We start from the raw sequence: 22,058 nt of genomic DNA, 5'->3' as shown, positions 1-22,058 counted from the left end.
TTAAAAAAATAGTACCTCATTAAAGGCATAAATGAGAGTTGTGAAATAAAGCATTTCCATCAAACAGCTGAAAAATAGCACGCTCCTACAATAGGGGATTGATGCCTAGAATCTAACAGGCTAAAATGTATTTGTGAATGGCCACGTTTGTGGATGCAGTTTTTCAAAGCACAGGAAGGGACAGATGCCAACATCAGATCCAGATCTCAGCTGCTCAAGTCCTTACTGGAGGTGGATTTGAATCACTGTCCCATAGGTAAATACCACTCATTCCCACTGATTTTGCTCTTCAGTGTGGCTAACAGGTACCAGTGTTCACTGAGCAAGTGCAACAAATACCACACAGCATCAGACATACTGTAGTTCTCTAAGTGTTTAGTAACCACTACAAGACAAAAACATGGCTGGTATTTCTGGCTTGTAATTTTATGTCCTAACATCTAATTAGTGTCTGCTAAGAACACGTATAGTCAGGGAAGACTGATTTAAGTGCATAGCAAATGATTGCAATGTCCTAGACAAAAGTGATTTTATCATAAACCACAAGCAAATTACTTTTAAAATGTCGCTATTCTAGACTTTTTTTTACCGTTGGAGAATACATACAATGGGTGGAGCAGCTGCAGTGAGTGCATTTGCTCTGGACTTGCATCAGTTTCACCAAGACAAAAGTATTTCCCTGATGCCTGTTGTTGAAAACATCAAGCAATATCTATTGGTTTATTCTCCGGCCTGAATTTTGAATAGCAAGTGCATAAACTTTACATTAGGTGGTGACAGTGAATACCTAACAACAACCCAAAGCTCCTTGCAGGAAGGCCTTCATGGTTCACTTGAGTGACCACTGATGGACATCCAAGTTTAAGCAACGGTCTTAAAACCAACTTGCAGTGTGTGCTCTTCATTGTTCTTTCCCACTGCCTCCAATACCTTATTATTCATAGCAAGAACAAACCCTGGACTGTTCATGAGATTTTTTGAAATATGTTTTGATTTTTTCAATGATTTTAAGTCACCTGAAAGCCAGGGCTACTTTCCATAAGGAAGGATGCCCCAAGTCCCCATGTAATTTGCTGCCACCTTATATGCCAGGGACGCCTGCAAGGTGAGAGTGAGATGTGCTGAAAGCAGTTGAACACAGGTCAGGGACCTCACTGGGAGCAGATATGCCTCTTCCTGAAGTGAAAGCTGACAGCAAGACTTTTTATAGCTGGGATCCTCAGGCAACCAGGGCACAGGGTTGAACTTGGCTCAGATGCTTGCTGACTGCTTTTAACCAGGCTATTTGCTCAGCTTTCCAATGCCTGGAAGGGCCCTGTGCTCAGTTGGTAATTTCACACAGACTCACTACAGCAGAGTAAGGACTTGGGAAGCAGATGAAGTTTATGCTGCTCAACCAAGTAGTAAGAGGTGGAAAAACAACTCTTAAAACTGAATAATCTGAATAAAGTCCATTTACATGTAGATTCTGTGCTCCCATCCTCTGGAGAATTACTGGAGAAAGAAAGGAAATTTGCTTCTGTTTGTTTGAAAAGGCAGGTCTATTGACGGTGATAAAAAAATGCAATTGCCAGCATTTACCCAGGTAACTAATGCATTCATTGTAGAACAAGATTTTAGTTTAAAAGGCAGAGGGCTAATCTGCAGGATTCAAAATGAGAATGGGATGAGCCAGGACTCAGGCTGGCCCTAACTGTTTCAAAAGGGGCCATAGGACACTACAGCACGTTACCATCGCTACTACAGGGAGCTTGCATCATCTTTCGTGGTTTGCTGGTTTTCTAACCAAAACATGCTCAAACTGATATCTTTCAGAGTTCAGTCTAGTTCTGTATGAGTTTTCAAAGCTCTTGAATAGCTCTGAACTATTCCTCCAGCAGAGGAATGCTTAAGCCAGTTCTCGGTTTCCTACATCTCAGGAGAGATTAAATTTTATCCACAGCTTAGAGTTCATGGCCCCCAGACCCTCAGGGCAATTGTACCCTTTTGTTGCAATTCCTGTTTTCATGGATTGCCATACAGTTGCTTACTCCTGGACAAAAAGTACCCAATTTCTCTTTTGCTGCTCTCTAGCACTTGCCCTGGCTCTGCCTGCCTTGTCTCCAGGCAGCATTGACCTGATTTCTCACCTTGCCAGGGCTGCCATTCATCCCCCCAGTTGCAATGAAGTGGTCCTCAGACACCAGCTCAGATTTGGCAGGTGGAAGAAGATGCAGCAGCTTGCAAAGGCACCACAACAGATGTTTGGCAGAAGGACATCAGCAACTCCCTGGGAAAACAAGCTCTCCCCCCTCCATCTGCATAGCGTTGCTTAAGAATATTCACAGCAAAAGGGAAAAATAAAATTACCCTTCCAGAAAGAGGTGTGACCAGCGTGGACATTGGAGCACAGGCTCAGCTCACCCTCTTTCCCCAGGAGAATAACAAGCACGAGAATTGGCAGCCCTCACCCATACCCATCCTCTTCTGGCACTGAGTGAGCGAGCTCACTGCTAATTGCCTGCTGCAGATTACACTTGACAGAGGCTAGCAACGCACTTCATTCCTCACAAATATATTTCCCCAGTGCTTCCCTGTAGGACTTGGCACTTTCTGACTAAGGCAATGAGAAGTAAATACCTCAGTGTGCACTCTCCTCCCCTCACTGAGGAGCCTCAGCTCAGCACCTCACCTTCTGCAGCTCCCCCAAGTCCTTATCCAAAAACCCAAACACTTCCCTTCCTTAAGGATGCTGTCTCCAGGACATAGAAGCTGTTAACAGTGATGGGCTTCTTGCTTCTTTTTGCCTTTAATGTCAAAGACTTCCACATAAAGCTTCTCTCCAGCTACCACTGCAGAAGTCTCAGGTGTTGAACACCACATATAACTGCAAGTGTAATGCCAGCCTGTTAGTTCTGCTGCTGGTGGAAACAAATGGCCTAATAACACCCAGCTCTTTACCCAGAGTTATTTTCCTAAAAGGAAGCCTGGGGAAGACTCGTTCATTAGTGTTTGCTGACCATTTGGAAAACAAATGAGCTATTTGATAAGAAATGCTGCCTTTCCAATGTCTCATGTCATTATCAGATGCCTCATTGTCATTAGATCAGCCTGACTAATGGGAATCTAAATCCTAATTAGGGACTGGAGATGTGGCTTTCACACACACACAATCATAAAATTAACGCTAGTTAAAATGGTGTGAAAGCACTTTCCATGTGAAAGTGTAGTTCTTTTAGAAATTACATCAGACAGTATTCAGCAGGACAGGGCATCTTCTTGGTTCCTTGAGCCCCGTAAGTCAGCAGCCAAGGAGCTGCAGAGCTGTGTACAACTGGAAGAGGAGCGCTTAAACAAGCATTGCTAAAGTCTTACAAATAAGGGCAGCTGAAGTCTTTAAAGGGAAACAAAATTCTGTATTTCCCCCTTTGAACCAGGAGCTCTGTACTACTGTTATTTCTGTATCAGCGTATGCCGGGTAGCTCAGCTGCATCCTATTTAAAATTCCCAAGAACTTGGCTGGAGGTCAATGGCAGCACAACTGTGCAATTGTACTTTGCAATGGTAACACAGGCTGCTGAATTGCTCCCATACATCGATAAAGTTATTGAGACATCTGTACATTGCAGTACAGGAACATTTCAGCTCCACTGGTCCAAGCTCCAAGCAGACAACTATCAAAGCGGGACAAGTTTTGCATATCTGGAACATCTGCAGATGGAGTCTCTAAATGAGGATGGGTCTCTCTTCAGAGCAGAGCTAGGAAGGTTCTGCCTTCTCTTTCCAAGTGCCAAAAACACATTCTTCCTCATTTCCAGCTCTTATCTGTTTATTTGTGGAGCCCATAATTGTGTTCATTATTGCTGTTACAGGATACTGTACCAATAGACTAGCACGTTTGGAGTTTTTATGACTTATTTCTCTTACCAATGTCTGCAGTCTTTGCTCCAATGTTTTTGACAATGCCCCTATTTCTTTAAAATTGGGTGCTATTAAATCTTCTGTTTTGGTTCCTGATCAGAAAAGTTTCCAGCAATACAATCACCTGTGAGAAACCAATAAAGGTCCTAGCTATAATGCAATCGTGAACTTAGAAGTTCAGTTTACCCTTAAGTCAGAACAATTAGCAGCATACAGCCTTCTTGCAGAGCAGTGATGCAAGGCTTCTCAGAAGCCACATATCGTGAATGCAATCAATAGGTTACACTTGGAAGTCCGTTGTGCACCATGAACAGCAGTTTAGACAAACTCAGTCAACAGCCAGCCTGAGTAATATGGCGGCTTTGGTTAAGCCGCTTGGCAGGCTCTAACAGAAGCATCAGTTTAACACCCTGAAAGACTTGTGAGCAAGGACGGGTTGGGAAATGCTGCACAGCAGAGCTGTGAGCAAGGACTGTTTAGCTAATGAAGAGCAGCAGAACAGCCCATAGTCCAGCCTCGCTCAGCTCACTGCAGACTTCAGGTTCCTCTTTACACGTATCTTAATAAAATCGTCTAAAGTACAAAAGTCACCTCTAGCTTTGTCCCCATACTTCTTGATCAGCACAAGAAGTGACAGAACAAGTTATTTATATAGAGATCTGACAACATCCTCCCCTGTGCTCATTAACAGCTACCAGTAAAGGCACTCAGATCGACTCCCATCTAGTCTGTTACCCTTCATTCATTTCAGAATATATATTTTTTCTATGACAAGCACAGGATCCTGTTCAGGAACCTTTATTGCGCTGCTACTCAACTACTTTTCCTAGTACAAGGGCAAAGAGGCAAACTAATTATGACACCTTGTAAATTGTAAAGACAGGTTCTCATCAACCAAGGAGGAATTACTGCATGCACAAAGTGCTGAGCAGCAGGAAATGAAATGTGTTTTAAGTCACCTTTCAGAATAGGATCACTATTGTTAAGGGAAACTGCCACATCATCATGAGGATCGTTTGAGAGCAGTGGCTGCACAAGCCTAGTCAGAAAATAGGACTAGCAGAGAGAATCCTCCTGCCACCACTATTATACCTCCAAGTCAAATACCTACCAACCAGGCATGGCAAAGAAATTGTCTCTGCATGTGACTCCTGCATACCAGTGGATACAGATGATACTGAAGCACACACCCAGGGCTGTGGTGATTCAGACCTGGGGAAAGATGTGAAACCAGAAAAGTCAAACAAGGATGCAAAAGCTCCTCCACTCAGAGACAAGGAAAAAAAACAGAAGAAACTGGGATATGGACTGCAACAGCAGCAACCCTGAAATCCTTCAGGAGGCAGAGTCTTAGCAGAGAAGGTTTAAAAAAAAATGATGGCAGAACCAATTAGACCCAAAGAAGTGTTATTAAACACATGCAGATCTGGACAGAAAGTAAGAGAAACGGGCTTGAATCTCAGCTGGATCACAGCCCTCTCGGATGGTAACAGGAGAGCATGTGACTGGAAAACACTTCAAGGTTTTCTAGTCTGATGGTGATCAGCCTCACGCTAGGACTAGGCGAGAGCACTGCTAATACATACCTGAAGATAGGCTTGAGATCAGGATCTGAGGTTAAACTTAGGGCTGCTCATAGCACCAGCAACCACTGTAGCACTAGACAGTTCTGCAGCGCCCTAGGGTTACCCATGCTCAGTGACCAGCGCTGAACCTTTTTTTTTTTTGCAAGAGCAGATAAAACTGCTAAACATAAAATAGAAAGCACCTACAGCATTATGATGGAAGCCACATTCTGTGCATGTTACATTATGAAATTCTGTTCTGATAAGCAATTCAGATAGTGAGATTATCACACAGCAGAGAAAAAGGGATCAACTGCTTTAAGACCAGAAATACAACTGTTCTATTTTTTCCTTTATTATTTGCTGCTTAACTTAACACATCATTTTGACACATTCTCTGTCAAGACCAGCACCTCAGCCCTGCAAACCAGGAAAGACCTAGGTTCTTTGTTTTCCTGTGACCTAAAAAGTCATATCCTTCCCATTGCAAGGTGATTCCAAAGCTCATTTTGGATGCATCATTTCTCAGGCTCCACGTGACAAAAACAATTACTGTAAGAGTTCCACTGACACACACAAGACTACCCACTCTCACCCAGCCATTTTATAGTGCAAAAAGTACTGTAGTTAAAATGTTTTACCCCTAAAAGTCAACGGGACACATGAACAGGTATTTTTCCTGAAAAACTACTCTTTGAGGACTCACAAGCTTCATGCTGTTACTGGAGTCTGTATATTTTTCACCTTTCATTAGCTCCAGACTTAAAAATAAATAAATTCCAGGAGATGAACAAAAGAAAAGAAAGCACAACTTTTGAGACCAGAGTGGCGGGTTGCCAGAGTGTTGAAGCTTTAATTAGTGGTCTTTTCCTAGCAGAACAGGAAAGAGAGAAAATAGCTGTAGCACAGCAGTGGCACAGTCATGATTACCACACAATAGCTAAGAATAATTGCAAAGTTCCCACATATATTATAACCTTGGAAAACGTCTGCATTGCCGTGTTACTTTAAGGCACGCTATTTAAAACACTGCTCTCCATCAGCATTGCTAGCAGAACTTAAAGCCAGCTTTAACTTCCAGGTTTGACCTTCTTTGTGACTAGATATGGTTTTAAGTCATGGTAAGCATCAAGAGCAATTCATAAAATTCCAGGAAAATGAGCACTGCTGGGGAATTCATAAATGGGCACATATAAAGAATAGGTTTAAATGGTTTTGTTTGTCCCACCCCCTCAGTTGGGCAATGAACACAAGCACACGTACATCCTCAGCAAGCATCTCTCATGTGGTAGTATAATGATTTCAGAATCGTTTCCAGCCCTTTTATTGTAGAATCGGTGCATGATTAGAGTTGATGCAAAACAGAGCTTGGCAACCTTTTATCAGCTCAAACGCTCCAGGGAGCCTCAGCATGAAATAGTCACCAAGAAATATATCTGCAATGACACCCAGCAACTGCAATCTGCATCCGAAATGGTCCTTTATCTCCTTTTGAACTCAAAACATCAAACATGACTATTACTACAATAGCATAGTAATTGGTTCAGAGTTCTCTCTATTGGTTCTGCCCCACCTCACACCAAAATTATTAGCTATGACCCATCAGGAAGTCCTAAGAAGGCATCAAAGCAAGTGGTGGATACTGCCAGCTGAACTAGAAGTCACGTCTGCAAGAGAGGTGAGGCCAAGGGAATAAATCTAAGTTAATAAGGGAGGAATGAATTACACAAGTAATCTTCCCCTCAGCTTGCATCAAGCTTATTTCACCTAAGACCAGAGCAGAGCTTAGATATGGAAAGCTTTATTAAAATCACCTCACGGTCTCTTCAGGTTAAGCAGATTTTTAGCAAACACCAGGTATGGAACCTCTAAGACATTCTGTAAAGATTATCTTTATTTCTTTTTCATCCTTTCCGAGCAATAAATACAGCTTAGGGTCAACGTGCAATTAATACAAACTATCCCATATGATCCTTTGGAGCAAAGCATTAATTTTATTTTTAAACTGAAGAAGAAATCTTGCCTGATATATTTTAAGATCAGGAAGCAGAAAAAAAATCATCTTCACTGTGGCACTTTGACTTTTGAAATAAGGCTATTAGCTGAGTTTTCAAAGTGTTGATATACACAGCTTCCCATTCACACCAGTCTTTGTAAGGGAGGTTCTTTTGTGCCTTTGCAGCACTGGTTCTTTTTCAACCTCTTCCAGTCAAAAATAAAAAACAGCTTTTCATCCACTTTTTTATGCGTAGGTAACAACATAGATGTGGAATGCAACATTTAGAGATCCTTTCACAGTCCTCATATTACAGAAATAAGAGCATTCTTAAAGTCCAGTGACCAAAAAAATGAACATTGAGCAAGTTTAGCTTCTTGAAATAAAAATGAGTCTTTCACTTTTTAAAAAGTAATACTTCCAAGCAGACAACTTGAAATAGCTTCCCTACAACAAAGGACAATAACAGGGAGTTGTGTTATGTTCTTCTTGCCCTAGAAATGGAGCCCCAAGTCTTCATTACTTTTAATTCTGATGGAGTATTAGAAGAAAGGTACATTTAAGAAAAGCTACTAAAATTGAGTTTTTGTTTATAGCCTAATTATGTTTGTTCACTAAAGATGCATCCCCACTTACACGCAAGAAAACTTCCAAGATTTATAGACAGGTCTATGCAAGACTGTCCACCGAAGGAGGCTGTGCTCTCAGAAACAGCTACATTTAGGGCAGGCTTTCCAAGGCAGCTGAAGAAAGCCTGGAGCCCAATCCCACAGGTGCCACCCTTATCAAGATGGGCTTATTTGCAAAGGCCTGGGTTTCTTACAGCAGCACATACCCATCCTCACCCTGGGGGTTTTCAAAGCAACTACCCTTCTAGTAGAGAAAAGCTGTCTTTCTGTTCCCATTCAGAAGGATCCTTGAAATGTTGAAAGGTAAAAGAAGAGACCAGTCCTGCTTTTTCACAATGAAAGCAAATGCTAAACCAGGCTCCATTTCTCCTGAGTTTGCAAGGCCAGAAAAACATGTGCAGCAAGGGTCAGACATTTCTCAGTGCTGAAAGCATATTCCTCTATCTAAAAGTCTCAGTTAGCAATGAGGAAAAAAAAATTCAGGTCCCATTTTCCCCCACCACCACTTTCCACCCACACAAGATTTCCCACATAAGCTGGGTAATTGTTGCCCAAAATGGCAACGAATGCTCTGCAATTATCATTAGAGTTAATTAAAGCCTCTATGCAGTAGGCAGCTTTGAATTGCTATTTACACTCAAGTCTCTGAACATGCTGCAGGTAATTGAAAGAGAAGCCTCAGCCCAATATTGTTGATTTTTTTACTGGTAAGGGTTCAATAATTTGATTTCGGTTATCGCATATTCTAAAAATAGACAATGAGTTTCCTCAGAAAGCCTGAGTCTCCCCTTCATCACACTCCACTAAGCTACTTTCACATTTCTGTGGCCTCTACTATACTGATACTTGGAAGTTCTTAAAGAATTGAGTCAAAATGGGGACAATATACTAAAAAAACCCATGTGTTTCAGGCTGGCTTTCTGCATTTCAGACTGCTCACAACAGGCACCTCAGCAAGGGGGTTGCACCCCAGCACATGAAAATGAGGGGCACAGAACTGGGCAATTCACTTGCACAGTCCCACAAACCCACCTGAAGAACTCCAAGGCTGTAATAACTCACCAGCTCTTCCAGGCAGAAGAAAAAATGCAGCACAGCCCAGCTCTTCTGCACTTTCTTGCTGACGGGCACATTAAGTACTGTGGTGCCAGTCCCTTCCCCCCGCACACTGTCTAACCTAACAGAAGTTATTTGGACAATCAGTCAAGAGTTATTTCCCTGTTAATGTTCCCCTTTTCTTTCCCGAGCTCTTTGCAGGTGTGATTTCCAGCCAGTATTCTCGAGTGTACCTCCAAATGTACCCCTGCTTGGGCAGAGGTCTCATTTTTGTGCTCCCACTCTGGACAATCAACTTGAGGCAACCAATTTTTGCAAGTTGCAAATATCCCCAGTTTCCATTTAAGCACAGAAAAACAAGAAGTGTTCCAAACCTCCCACCATTGGGGTAAAATATTTATCATGGACATTTAGAGATGCAAGACTTAGCTAGAAGAAAGCAACCATAATTCTCAACTGCTGGCCCTGGCTTCTGATCTGCTCAGAAATTTAAAGCTCCCACCTCCCTTCAGCTTACCAGGGCATGTGCTGAAGACACTCTACCCTATGAGAATTGGTGGTTTGGTTCACAGAGTGACCCATGCTGGAGGAAAGTCCCCCAGTCATCTAATTTCTGTCCTGTGTTGAGCCTGGTCCCTGCGCTGCCTTGGTCCTCCCACCACACGGGCTGAGAACACCGTCAAACTTGTAATAGACACCTCCACAGTTTAAATGCCCCAGCTATCGTTTTTAAAAGCCCACAAAACTGAAGTACGCTTTCAAGTTTTGCCTCCCAACTTCTAATCCTGTTCTGGTCACAAAGGGGAGTGGGACCAGCTTCCAAAGCATCGCTTGAGAGCACTTACATTTTCTCCAGGGATTCAGTCATGGCTCACTGTTTTCCATCTTCAGCTCCTCTGCTCCTGTTATCCCCAGAGAGCACACTTAAGAGCTCAGCAAGAAAACTTCCCCTTCAACAGCTCCTCAGAAGCACAGCTGCCTCTGAATTAGCCCTTCTTCTAATTCATGGTCATGAGCTCCATAAATATATCACATTATCTAGATCATTGGCTTTATGCCTCCCTTTAAAAAAATAAAAAAATACTATTATCTTTTTCTTCTCCTGGTAAAGCAGCAAAGGTTACCAGTACACCAAAATTTTGCTACCAGCATTGGAAACCTGAGCAGCTCCTGCAAAAACATCCAAGATCAGTCAGCCAGCAATGAACAAAGCCACTTGCTCTGCTCGGTTTTAAAGCATGCTTTTTGAAGTCTGACGATGCCAATGTGCTACTGCGCACACATCTATTTGTGCACTGGAAGGGGTCCTGCCAAAGGAGAACAAGTCATTTAACAAACGCACGATTCCTCTGACTCCATCGGGACGTCTCTCTTCTGGGCGTCCTGCCTTAACCCCCTCAAAACTCAAGCATACAAGTGCACAAGGAAGTCGCACTGCGCTGTATGTTATTTAACCTGGAAGAAGTGGAATTGCCACAGCCTCACTGCTGTCACCCAAATCAACCATTTTGAAAGCAGTTTTTATGAAATTCGGGGAAGAGCGCAATAAAGCTGGTGTCACCACCTTATGAGGAGATTAAAAGCAGTGCCAAACATGGGTCTTGTCTTCTGCTTAAACTAACCTCCCACCTCACCCTGCAGGTGTCTGTGGCAGAGCACCCACAAAAATAGATCCCCCAAGCACATACGGAAGGTTTAAGAGCTCTTGCAATCCTGAGGCAGCCCAGGGTGCTTGGCAGAAGGCTGCCCTCAGCGCTGGAGCTCCAGGCATTAGAAACTACCAGAAAAGCTTTACCAGGACAAAAATAACAGGCTAAAACATGGAGCATCCAGGCCAGGAAGGTCTGACCAAGTTAGCCCAGGCAATCCCGAGCACACAAGTTCCTATGGGAGTTTTACAGCCCTACCTACACCAAGCTCCGGCAGTGTAATGCGCTGAGGAGCGAACACACAAAATTTACCCCGCTTTCTGAACTGGAAAAAGGAGGGAGGAAGCTTTGCGCTTCGCCTTCAGCCATTAAGAGAACAAAAGCCTCTGATGTTCTCTGTGGCTGTGTTGATCTCTCCCTCTGCCACAAAGCTCATCTTCCAAGGAGAAGCTACAGGGAGCGACAAAAACAAATGAATTGGAAAAGAGCTCAGATGAAACATTACCTGGAGTCAGAAAGCACTCCTCCAGTAATATCAAACCTCACATGCTGAGGAAAACCAAACGGCCTTTAATAAATAGCAGGTCTTAGTCCAGCAATACATAATCAGGCAGATTAGTGAAAAACTGATTAGACAGAAGTCCCACGACATGGTCTAGTGACCACATCTGGACATGGTCACTGAAACCAGAGGGCTGAATTGTGTTAAGCAAAATCTTCCCCCACCCACCCACTCCGTGCCTTTAATCAGAGGAGGAAGAAAAGCTGTTTGAAAAGCACTCTGACAGGTGTGAGGAAGATAAGCTAGAGGCAGATCACACAGACAACAGCATTTAGAAAAGAGGAGATTGTGGATTATCACCATGAATACACAGGAGCTCCATTCTGTATAGCAGAGCATGTCGTTATTAGTAATACTACTTATCCCTCTTACAGCATTTTAAGCTTTCAAAGTGCTATACAACTACTAATCACTAAGCGAAGGTGCCAAAGCATCCCCTCCATGTCCTGCTGATTGCACAGACTGAAAGCACAGTAAGTACAACATACACAATGGGAAACACAAGCCTGAACAATCACCGCAGTTAATAATATTACAAAAAAAGATTGTATTCTAAAGGGAAAGGTATCAGTCAGTGTGCATTCATTAGTAAACTATTCTTGTCTAATGCTGTGGAAGCAGCACCACACTTGGAGCAACAGATACTGCTAGGAGGAATTGGAGCAGATGGGAAATGGAGATGAAGACAAACATCCACCAGAGAAGACTTGGGAAACCTTTGCAGATATACTGGGGAGCAAAAGGTGAAGCCAGGGCAAAGATTTAAGAGCAGAAAGGGGGGAAATCCAGTAAGCAACTGGCCATCAGAAGGGCTGATCAGGACACAAGCTCATTTCTTGGCAATAGGAGTGAGGAACAAATTACATTAATTTCACGTAATGAGAGGAAACTTGCCAAATTTGTTGAACACTGGTTAGGAAGATTAAGTGAATTAATCCTGCCTTGTTCTTGAATACTTGAGCTGTCCAGCAGCACTTGCTACAGAAGTGCTCAGCAGAATGCACAAAAAGGCCAAGTCTGTAATAGTACAGAATGATCCTTCATGCAGTGACACGGAGGATAACCAGGATCTCCGCTGTACAAATGTTAATTACTGCAGCTGCTGAACACCTCCAGGAAAGGACTGCAGGATCCCACCCACTCTGTTCAGGGTCACTGGATTTTGAAGCACAGGTGCTCTGCATCAAGGCAAACTCTGTCCTAAGCACCCATCCATAACTGGTGCTATTAAAAACACATCACGCTTGACCATCTTAGACCATCTCTTCTACTGAAACAGTACCATAAAACCCAGCTTTCTGATCTCAGCTTCGAGTCAAATATAAATAGAAAAGAAAATCTATTTATTGACAAATACCTCTCTATTTCTGATGCAAAAAAGGACACAGAGAACCACTGCTCTGTTCCTAGAACACAATTATAGCAGAAGCTAGATGAGCTCCCTGAAAAAGTGCAGAACAAACTCAAGTGTGCTTTTCACACAAATCCTATATGGTCCCTTCATTTCCCTGCCAGGTAATAGCTGCGTTGTCTCCAAGGCAACTGGGTTTTTAACTTCCTCAGTTTACAGAAGAGGAACTCAGCACTGTGTTAAATGAAATTATCTTAAAGTTCATTCCCGGTTTACCGTTTCACCAGTTAATACAGAACACACTACAGGCGCCAGTAGAAGATCGTCTGGTCCATTGTGAATGGGGGAATACATCAAGCAGTGAAGAGGTCCCAAGCTTTTCCTTCTCCAAAGCCCTGGAGAAGCATCCTGTGGGCAACCCAGCCCTCAGCAAGAAAAACTTAAAATAAAGTGCAATTCATCATAAGTAGCCAAGATTTTCATACCTATTTACTGATTCACAGTACTTTTTTATGCATCAAATACTCAAATGGTCTGTTTAAACAGCTTGACTCACAAAACCTATTCAGAGATTCAGATGCATACTATCCAACCAAATAAGACTTCATGAGATTTGTACTTCTGGCTCCTTCTAGAAGTTTTGACCATTTCCCCCCCCCCCCCCCTTTTCAGCTGAAGAAAATAAGCAGAATCCTAGCAAAAGAGGGGAGAAAAGAAGTGATGGATGACAGAAATAATTCTGGAAACGCTGAAGTCTCACCCTTTGTCATCTGCCTGGTATCAGAGTTTCAGCCCCAGCCGACAAATAGACACAGCCTAATTCTGATACCTTCGAGACACCACATTTGAGTTTGGGCCATCAAAATTGGGATTCATTTAGCAAGGAAGACTCTCCAGCTGGCATTTTCTTCATTCACATTGCTGTTTTTGAAAGATTTACTTTAGGAGACCAAGTCCAGTGCGTATCAGTGTCACTGGAAACATCACCACGATCCTCAGTAGCACCTGATTATGCTTTAGCTCCTTTTCCCACACAACACTTGAAGTGAACAATGCACAGCAGAATTGGCTTACACTGCAAGAGAAAGTCATAGGAAACATCACAGGAAGCTGCCTCTTCCCCATTCATTCCGTAGAAAACTTGGTCAAAGGCTGCCAAAGTTTTACTAAATTAATATTCTTATTTTTCTATTTTATCTCCTTGTGTTTGATCAGAACTACTGCCTCAGGAAATTCCCTGGTTTAAATTATCATTCTTAAAACTGATATTTCCCAAATCTCTTCTCATCAGATATCTGGCATTTATGCACTTTATATGCCTCTCTGGGACAGCAGAAATACGCTTTCTCTTCTCTAAAATCTAACCACTTCTTTGCAACAGACTGTAATACTACTGGTTTCCTCCAGTGAACTTGGGATATGTTTTGGATGTTTAAAATTCAAGGGAACAGCTGTCAAGTGAGATGATAATTGTGCTGTCAGTGTACACAACGAGAATTAGTGAAATTACCCTCCAACAAATGCATGCTATATGATCTCCTAAGTCAAAAAATAGGTTTCCTTATCACTTAGAAATGGAGACAAGAATTGCAATAAGAAACATTTATCTGAAAGATGCAGTGAACCAAATGCATTCCTGGAAGGCGTGGTAAAACACATATTTAAGATAGAGCAGCTGAGGCCATCTGACACCACGGCAGCACAGTGGCATCACTTCCAGACTTCAGATCATTTGAGAAAGACTCCAGGGAGCAACCGCAATTTTGCGGCCTTCAGAAGAGTTTGTGGCACTGAAAGTACCATCAAAGAGGAGCTGGCTTGCATTGATATCTTTCTGGATTTCAGGATGAGAAGGAAGGACAGACAGTCCTAGCCAGCCATGAGTGGGAAGCAGCAATTGCCACAAGCAAGGATGCGCTTGGGAAATGCCACCCCTCCTGCCTGCTCTAATGGTGCCCAGTGGGAGCTGAGAAATTGCCACAAAAATAAAAACATGCAACCTCCCAGTGCACAAAACAAGACACACTTCTTCTTAGCAGTCCTCAAAATAGTCTTGAGTTTTGTGGTGGGACAGGGAAGAGATTGCAATAGCCTATGCTGCTGGTGGCCAGAGATGCTTCAGACACAAAGCTCTCCATGTGCAAATCCCAGAAGCAGAGATCTGAATACTGTGCTTCTCCACCCTGCCTGCTCCAATCAGCATTAATGCCCCTGAAACTTCAGAACGAGATTGCAGACATCTAAAGAGCCTGCACGTCTATTAAGCTGAAAACTGGGTATTGTTAGACTCCTCTCCTTTTCCGTTCCAAGTCTTTTGGTACAGAGTCATCCTGGCTCATAAGAGCAGATGCCATAAATCAAAAGGAGTCCAAATCCCTCAAAGCTTCAGGACTGATCTCTTGAGCAATACCTTGAAGGTCACAAGAACTTTCAGGATCAATCCTGAAAAGCAGTTGCAGGGACAAGCAGGGATGTCCTAGACTCATAGAACAAGGTGGACACAGCACCGAGCCAGGAGGACTGAAATATAAAGATCATAGCAATTCATTAAAAAAAATAAACCACTCAAATAAGTAAACAAACATTTTGGAACACAGTCCAGCTTCAAACAAGTGACTTACCAGCTGCAACTGGAAAAAAATAAACAGCAATTTCCACATTCTGTAGAAAACCTTAATAAGTCAAAAACAAGAAAAGCATAAAAATTGGGAAATGGCACGTGAAATTGTTGCATTTGTCCTGTGGATTTTCCCAACAGCAATTGTACACAGCTGAATGCTCCCATTGCCCACCCAGGAGCAAATCCTTCCATGCCTCAGGCAACTTTCATGCTGATATATTCCTCATTACTTCTCATAACAGAAAGGCAGAAATCAAGCCCCACCTTTCAGTTATTAAACAGCCATTAATTATCATTTCTGCTGCACTTCAATTGCTTCCTCTTCTATTGAAATCACAAGCCTGAAGATTTTGTCCCTCCATCACAACCAGTCAGTAATGAGCAAAGAACCATGGAGCCATTGGAGGCTTTGTAAACTGAAATTATTCCATATTTTCCCAAGATACACTAAGTCTCAAGAAAGAACTTCTTAATTACAGGAACTTTAGGAAGGAAAACCACACCACCTTCCACCAAGGGACACATGGACTGGCAGCTGGGGCAAGGCAAATTGCAAGTTAGAAATAGGAGCCAGGATGAGAAGCAGCAAAACAAGACAGAAATCCTCATTCTGTGTTTTTTTTTTATAGGGAGGTTTAGATATCCAAATGAGTTCTGAGAAGTATTTGCCTTTTCATAGTTTCACGGGGGAAAAAAAAAGAATTCTCTATCTGAAAAAAAAAGCAAATGCCAGTCAATGATAGAGCTACACCTTGAGAAGCTTACAGTCAGAACAAGGAGCCTTACACAGTCCAAATGCCACTGGCCTTATTTAGTCAAAATTTAAACCAAAATCAGTGAGTCCTGCCCGGTCAGACACAAGCTTTAGCTCAATATATGCAACTTTATCTATCTCAATGAAAATAAAGCTGCTCACATTTTTGAGCAAAACTGCCTTTTGCTAGGAAGTTGGATTTGAATCCAGGTTAATTTTTTTTTCCACAAAGATGCCTGTACTGACTTTATGAGCTGTGGTTTCTCATAGTGGTTTTTGGAGTAAGACAACCCTTCCTGCCAGAGAAAGGGTGAGGAGGAAGGAAAAAAAAAGAAATAAGATCATTTTCCAACCACCAATAAAGCAGAGAAACAGAAAGCTGTAAGTGAACAGCTGGAAAGTTAATAATTGTGTCTTTCACTGCATCTCATGGTTTAATTAACCTAGATTTTATCATGTCAGCCTCAAGAACGTTGACAAGGAGTAGTGACAAGTTACTCAGAAGGCTACTTGACAGGACAAACTTCCTTTGCCCACACCAGCCATGAGACTGTGCAGCAGATACAAGAGGCAGAAGAAACCATAACGTCCAGTACAGTTTTTTAATTATTTGTTTTGAAAAAAAGAAAAACCACCTCCACACTCCACAGGCTCCTCTCCCCATTATAGCCAGGTCCACCTGAGGCCACACAGAGGAGGTGAGATCATTGCCTATACAACCAGAGGTTTATACCATAAGGTGCAAGACATTCCTGTGCCTGGTACTACTGATGCTGTTCCATGACTGCCCCAGTTGGTTCAGTCAGTGCTCACAGACAGCAGAAAGAAAAGGGCACGTATCAGAGTCTGATCCCCAAACAACTCTACCCAAAGCTCCTCCAGCTGCTGACTCTGCTGTGCTCCAGCTCCTCTTTGAAGAGGCAAACTGCCCAGCTCCAGCTCACCCCATGCAGGCAGCGTTTCACAGCAGCAGCTGCTCCAAGGCTGGTTCCTACTACTCTGCACCAACCCCATGGCACTTACCAGCAGCAGAAAATTAAGATGTGCATTGTCTAAGCAATTGACCAGAAGCCTCCTAAGCAAATATTTTAGCTGAATTACTAACAAGATCATTTTGTTTCTCCTAAACATCACATTTTGATCACTTAACAAGGTCATTTTCCTTATTAAAGTTTCCTGCAACACAGCTAAGGTGCTCTGTGAAGACACAGCTTGATGTTATACAGTGAATAAATATTACACTCACAGAGCTGATCTTTTATCAACTCAGTTGTCAATTACTGCTATGTTTTGCTGCCTTAGGAATTCCACTCACCCCCACACCTTGCCCCCCTGCCCCCAACAGGCCTTTCTATTCAGTAGACTCATTTCTGAGTTCTGCAATAACACTTTAGATCTTGAAGAATAAAAAATTTTTTCATCTTCGCAAGTCTGATCTTTTACCAAAAACACGATGTAGACAACAGATAGAAAAACTGACAAATTGATAAAATGCAAAGAACGTGGGACTGTAGCAGCAGCTTATTCCCAAGTAAAAAAATCCTTTAAGGTCTGGCCAGATTAATTACCCTACTGTAGTCATCAGTAACTTCCCACTCATTATTACAGGCTTTTGGTATAGTCAGATGTTAAGAAAAACTATAGTAGGAAAGCACACAGCATTAACCCACCCTTTTTATTGCCATTTCCATGGAACAAGAAAGAAAAAGGAGGATGGATAGCTGGGAGAGACCACGAGTTAGGGGAAATGCTGCAGAGCAGGGTGGGCACAACCCAGACCCTCCCCAGAAAAAATAAATCAGCTTCTCGAGAAGTTCAGAGCAGCATGTGCTGATGGTTGCACACCACCTGGGCTTCACATCAGCAAGGGGAAAACAGCATGTGGGTTTGGATTATATCTTAGCCAGAGCTGCATAGCTTTGAAGCTTACACTCCAAAAGAGGGGTATGTTCCTGTAATTCATCTGGCTGTTCCTGCAGAACATTTGGGTTGGTTTGCCTTTTTGTGTGTCTTCTTTCCAATTTTCCTTTCCTCTTCCTTACTGCTGCTCACTATAAGTGTCCCAACAGGTGGCATTACAAACTGAAACCTGCAGTCTTTCATCCACATGACTACCTGGCCAGGGAAAAGCAATCTTCAGAAGAATTTATTACTCCTGTCCCTTATCAGGGGAAAGCAGGTGCAAGAGAAGCATTCATAATCACTGAGGGACCCTCAATTTGGAAAATTGCTGCTTATTGCATAGCATAATCATGAACCCTTACATCTTAGATTTGTTTGCTGGAGCTACTCACATACATTTAGGGTATTTTAGGGTGTTACAGCAACATAAGAGCAGAAATTATATATACACACATGCCCGTTTGCACATTCGGGTGTGTGTATACGCGTATATCTACACAAATAAAACATTTGCTCTGGAAATTCCTAGGCTGAGCAGTGGATCAGTACATTCAAATGACACTTTTATTTGTGCTAAATCACCCATAGCATTAAGAAGAAATATATTTAAGACTGTATAAATCACATATCAAAGATTACCAGCCTTGTAAGAGTTGCAGGAGCATCTTCATTATGAAACCTGGAAAATCCTCACCATTAAAGCCCCCAGAGACCCCCAAACCTGCTGAGAACAGGCAGATGAAGCAGCAGAGGCAGATAAGGGCTGGCTCTCACAGTAACCTTCTCCCTGTGCCCAAAGTACACAAGCACTTTGAAGGACAGACCGAAGCTCTGGACAAGATCCTGCCATAGATTTTCCTGAGACTCAAAGCCACAGACATTTTCTTCCTAGCAGCTTTTTGCTAAAAAAAAAAAGTTCCCTTTCGTAACTGCTCCTTGCCTTTTCAACCTATAGGGAATACTGGCAGAAAAAGCTTTCCTACTTTGTGCAGGGGAAGCTGATGATGTTAAAAATTCATGGCACGTTTTCAAGTCTTCATAAACCCTTGCTTTCAGATGGATCTTGGTTCTCTATCAATAAAGCCAAAAAACTTCCTTTTCAAATCAGTCTTCCTCTTCACTTTCCCTTCTCCTTGATACAAATTTAGAGAAGTAACCACAGGCAGCTGCTGGCACCAGTCCTTTGCAGGGAAAAGAGCTACTTCCATAAAACAAATAAATTGCTACCTGCATCTTTCTTTAATACATCTCAACGGTCCCATCCGTCAGACATCACTTCAAACACAAGTCCAGTCCTGTGCCGCTGCAGCTGGAGTCATAGTTTATTTGAATACACACACCTGAAGTCAGAACAGCCTTTCTTCATCACCTCATGCCTATCTCCTTTCCCATGTGATGTTTCCCCCTTATTTCGTCCCATTAACATTTTAACACAGAGCACTGATCAGCCGAAGCAGTCATCCCAGTGGCAGACAAAAATCATATGCATTCCAGCCAGAGGAGATACACTTCAGTATAAGTCACGTAACCACAGTATGATTATATTTAAATACCTTTAATTTATTACAAAAATACTTTGATCAGCCAACAGAGGTCCTCCAGCCCTGACAGGGAGCATAGAGAACTGCACATCGCAGGATCGAAGAAGAGCCATATGGCACATGAAACAGATGCTAACGAAGAGCTGCAAAACAAGGGGGAAATGGACAAAAACACCACCTTTAGGGTTATTCCCCAGTAGCCATATACTAATCCTACTCTCTAATTAGCAGACAATTCAACCTTGATAACAAACAATGCAACACTTCAAATACTTGCTGCTTGTTCTCCCAGGAGGGAGTCTACAGGGCCTGGAGATTAAGTTAGTGTTTGAAGATTAAAAAAAAAAAAAAAAGAAGTGCAGAGACAAATTGGAAGAAATCCAGAAAAGAGAAGAAAAAGAGACTGAAGACCTAACCTGACAGGAAAACAAACAAAAATACCTGGCAGAGCTAAAAAGGAGGTTTGAAAAGGGAAGTGAAGTGTTTCGATGACAGAGGGGCTTAATGGATTAGGTGCTCCTTCTGGGAACACAAGCTTTAGCCTGACTGGTTAACACACCTTACCCACAACTCCATTAAAGACAGAATCAAGCCTTTAGAAGAATAAAGGAAATCAAAATATTTGACAACAGGAAACCAATAAGGCAAGGAACTACAAGAAATCCCCATTTGTTTTCCAGTCCCTGCTGCTTTTCTTTCCAGAACACCTCTAGAGGCAACTCCCCATGTTCAAGTCAACCGAAGTCTTTCAGTACACAGGCAGAACCCTTTGGGCTCTCAGCTTCGTGGCACTGGATCATCTCTGAAATAAAGATCAGAGCCACCTGCAGTGTGGCAAAGCCCCCCTGATGTCATACCTAATGCATGGGTGTTCACTGGGACTTGATACATCTCTACACATCCCCATCTTTATGGGAATAAACCTGATTCTAGGGAAAAAAAATATTAATTTTGCAGTGATGAGTCTCAGGTGGAAATTGTTTAAGTGTTTTTTGTAGTTTTTTGTAATTAAATATGTAGAAGAAAGCTGTGCAACAAAGCATTACCACAGAAAGCAATAAAACAGAAGAAAAGCTATCTTCCACACCCTGATGCTAATTTAAGAGCAAATGGTTTAGGGAAGTGTTACAGCGCATATGAAAAAAAGAGGCTCTGAACAAAGCTCTATCACAGATTAAACAGCACAGCACAAGAAGAAATGTCTATAATGTCAGAAATTCCAGTATTAACCAACCTGGTAGAAATTTGCAAGCTTTTCTAGGATTAATGACCTATTCCATTCGTGAAGTCCCCAGATTCAAAGCAGTTCACATACCAGATGAAAAACAACCAACAGCAATAGTATCATATCAAGTCCCCATTCTCCCCAGACCTCCTTTCTAATATGCTTAGATGGCTCCCATCATTCTTACTCTAATATCTGGTGGCAGAGTTGTACTGTACTAATTAAATAAAATCAATAAAATCAATAAATCACAGTATGACTTAATCAACATGATGCTATGAGTAAAAAACCCACCAGAAATATCAGACAAGTTCCACAGATTCACCCTTCTCCCTGCAGAATACAGAGAAAATGGGAACTCAAAGCATTCTTTGAATGCTAGCAGACTTGGGCTGCTACGGACCAAAGGCAGACACCCCATGAACAGCCTCAATTCCCTTTGCTCAGTTCTTCACACTGCATTTTCTTGCTATGTGACCAAAACTAAAGAGAACCATGGTCCCAAGAGGAGGAACAACAGCTAGGTAGAGATTTCAGTAGCATCAGAAGAACCAGCAAAAGGATACTTGGGGGAAACAGCTCTGCAAAGCCCTGGGGCAAGCAGCAGGGGTATGAAGCAAGCTGAGCTTCTCTTTTTCATTCTCCTTCCTTAAAACCAGTTGAGTTAGGGATTCAGACATGTCTCATCCTGAAACCTTTTTACAGGATCTACATGGGGGCTTTTACTTGCTGATCAGTATCTAAACATAGTAAAAATAACAATTCTGTATTATTATTTCAGATCCTCTTACCGATGAGCAACGTGCATTCATCCTAATGATCTCAACATCTCGCTATTGTGGCTGTTTAGCACACAAGATTGTTCGCAAGAACTAGGCTTCATTTTCCTGTTCATTATTGCAGGGCTCCTCAGACGCACCAGGCTCCTGGCAGCGCTTTGTTGTGCCGTTACAAGAAGAGAAAACAGCTCATCATTTATTCTTGAAGAAAAAAAACACCATCACCGAGACTTTTTTGGTCACAGCAGCAGCCCAGAAAGCTGTCAGAAGCAACCTTTTGTCTCTTAGTTAATCTGCACTAGGAAACAGGGAAGGGAGGGCAAAAGCCTAAAGTTGTTTCTAATAAATGGATGAGCACCCACCTCTCAGCTGAGAGATGCTTCCCCTCCTCAGCAACACGTGCTGCCCAGGACAGCGTGCTGGTCCCCAGCCTGGTCTGATTAACACCAATCCAGCACTGCAGGTGTTTCACAATGTGATTAATTAGGCATATAGGGTTGAACTCCTGGTGCACTCTAGAGAGAACATT

The 22,058-nt window shown here is 42.4% G+C and overlaps 1 long non-coding RNA gene across 1 annotated transcript in view; it reads right to left on the bottom strand.

The window, feature by feature from the left end:
- The window catches only part of LOC310884211, a 45,577-nt gene extending 23,739 nt beyond the window's left edge, over positions 1–21,838 (bottom strand). The window contains exons 1-2 of the long non-coding RNA XR_014574079.1: positions 21,542–21,838; positions 5,012–5,112 (exon numbers count right to left, since the gene is read on the bottom strand). This is a non-coding gene — a long non-coding RNA (uncharacterized lncRNA). The remainder of the gene's footprint in view (positions 1–5,011; positions 5,113–21,541) is intronic.
- Positions 21,839–22,058: the final 220 nt, after the last annotated feature.

This window comes from Anser anser, assembly GCF_964211835.1.
Source record: "Anser anser genome assembly, chromosome: 19".
In the NCBI taxonomy this organism is placed as follows: domain Eukaryota; kingdom Metazoa; phylum Chordata; class Aves; order Anseriformes; family Anatidae; genus Anser; species Anser anser.
Note: the sequence above shows the minus strand (reverse complement) of the source record. Positions and strands in the feature narration are given on the sequence as shown.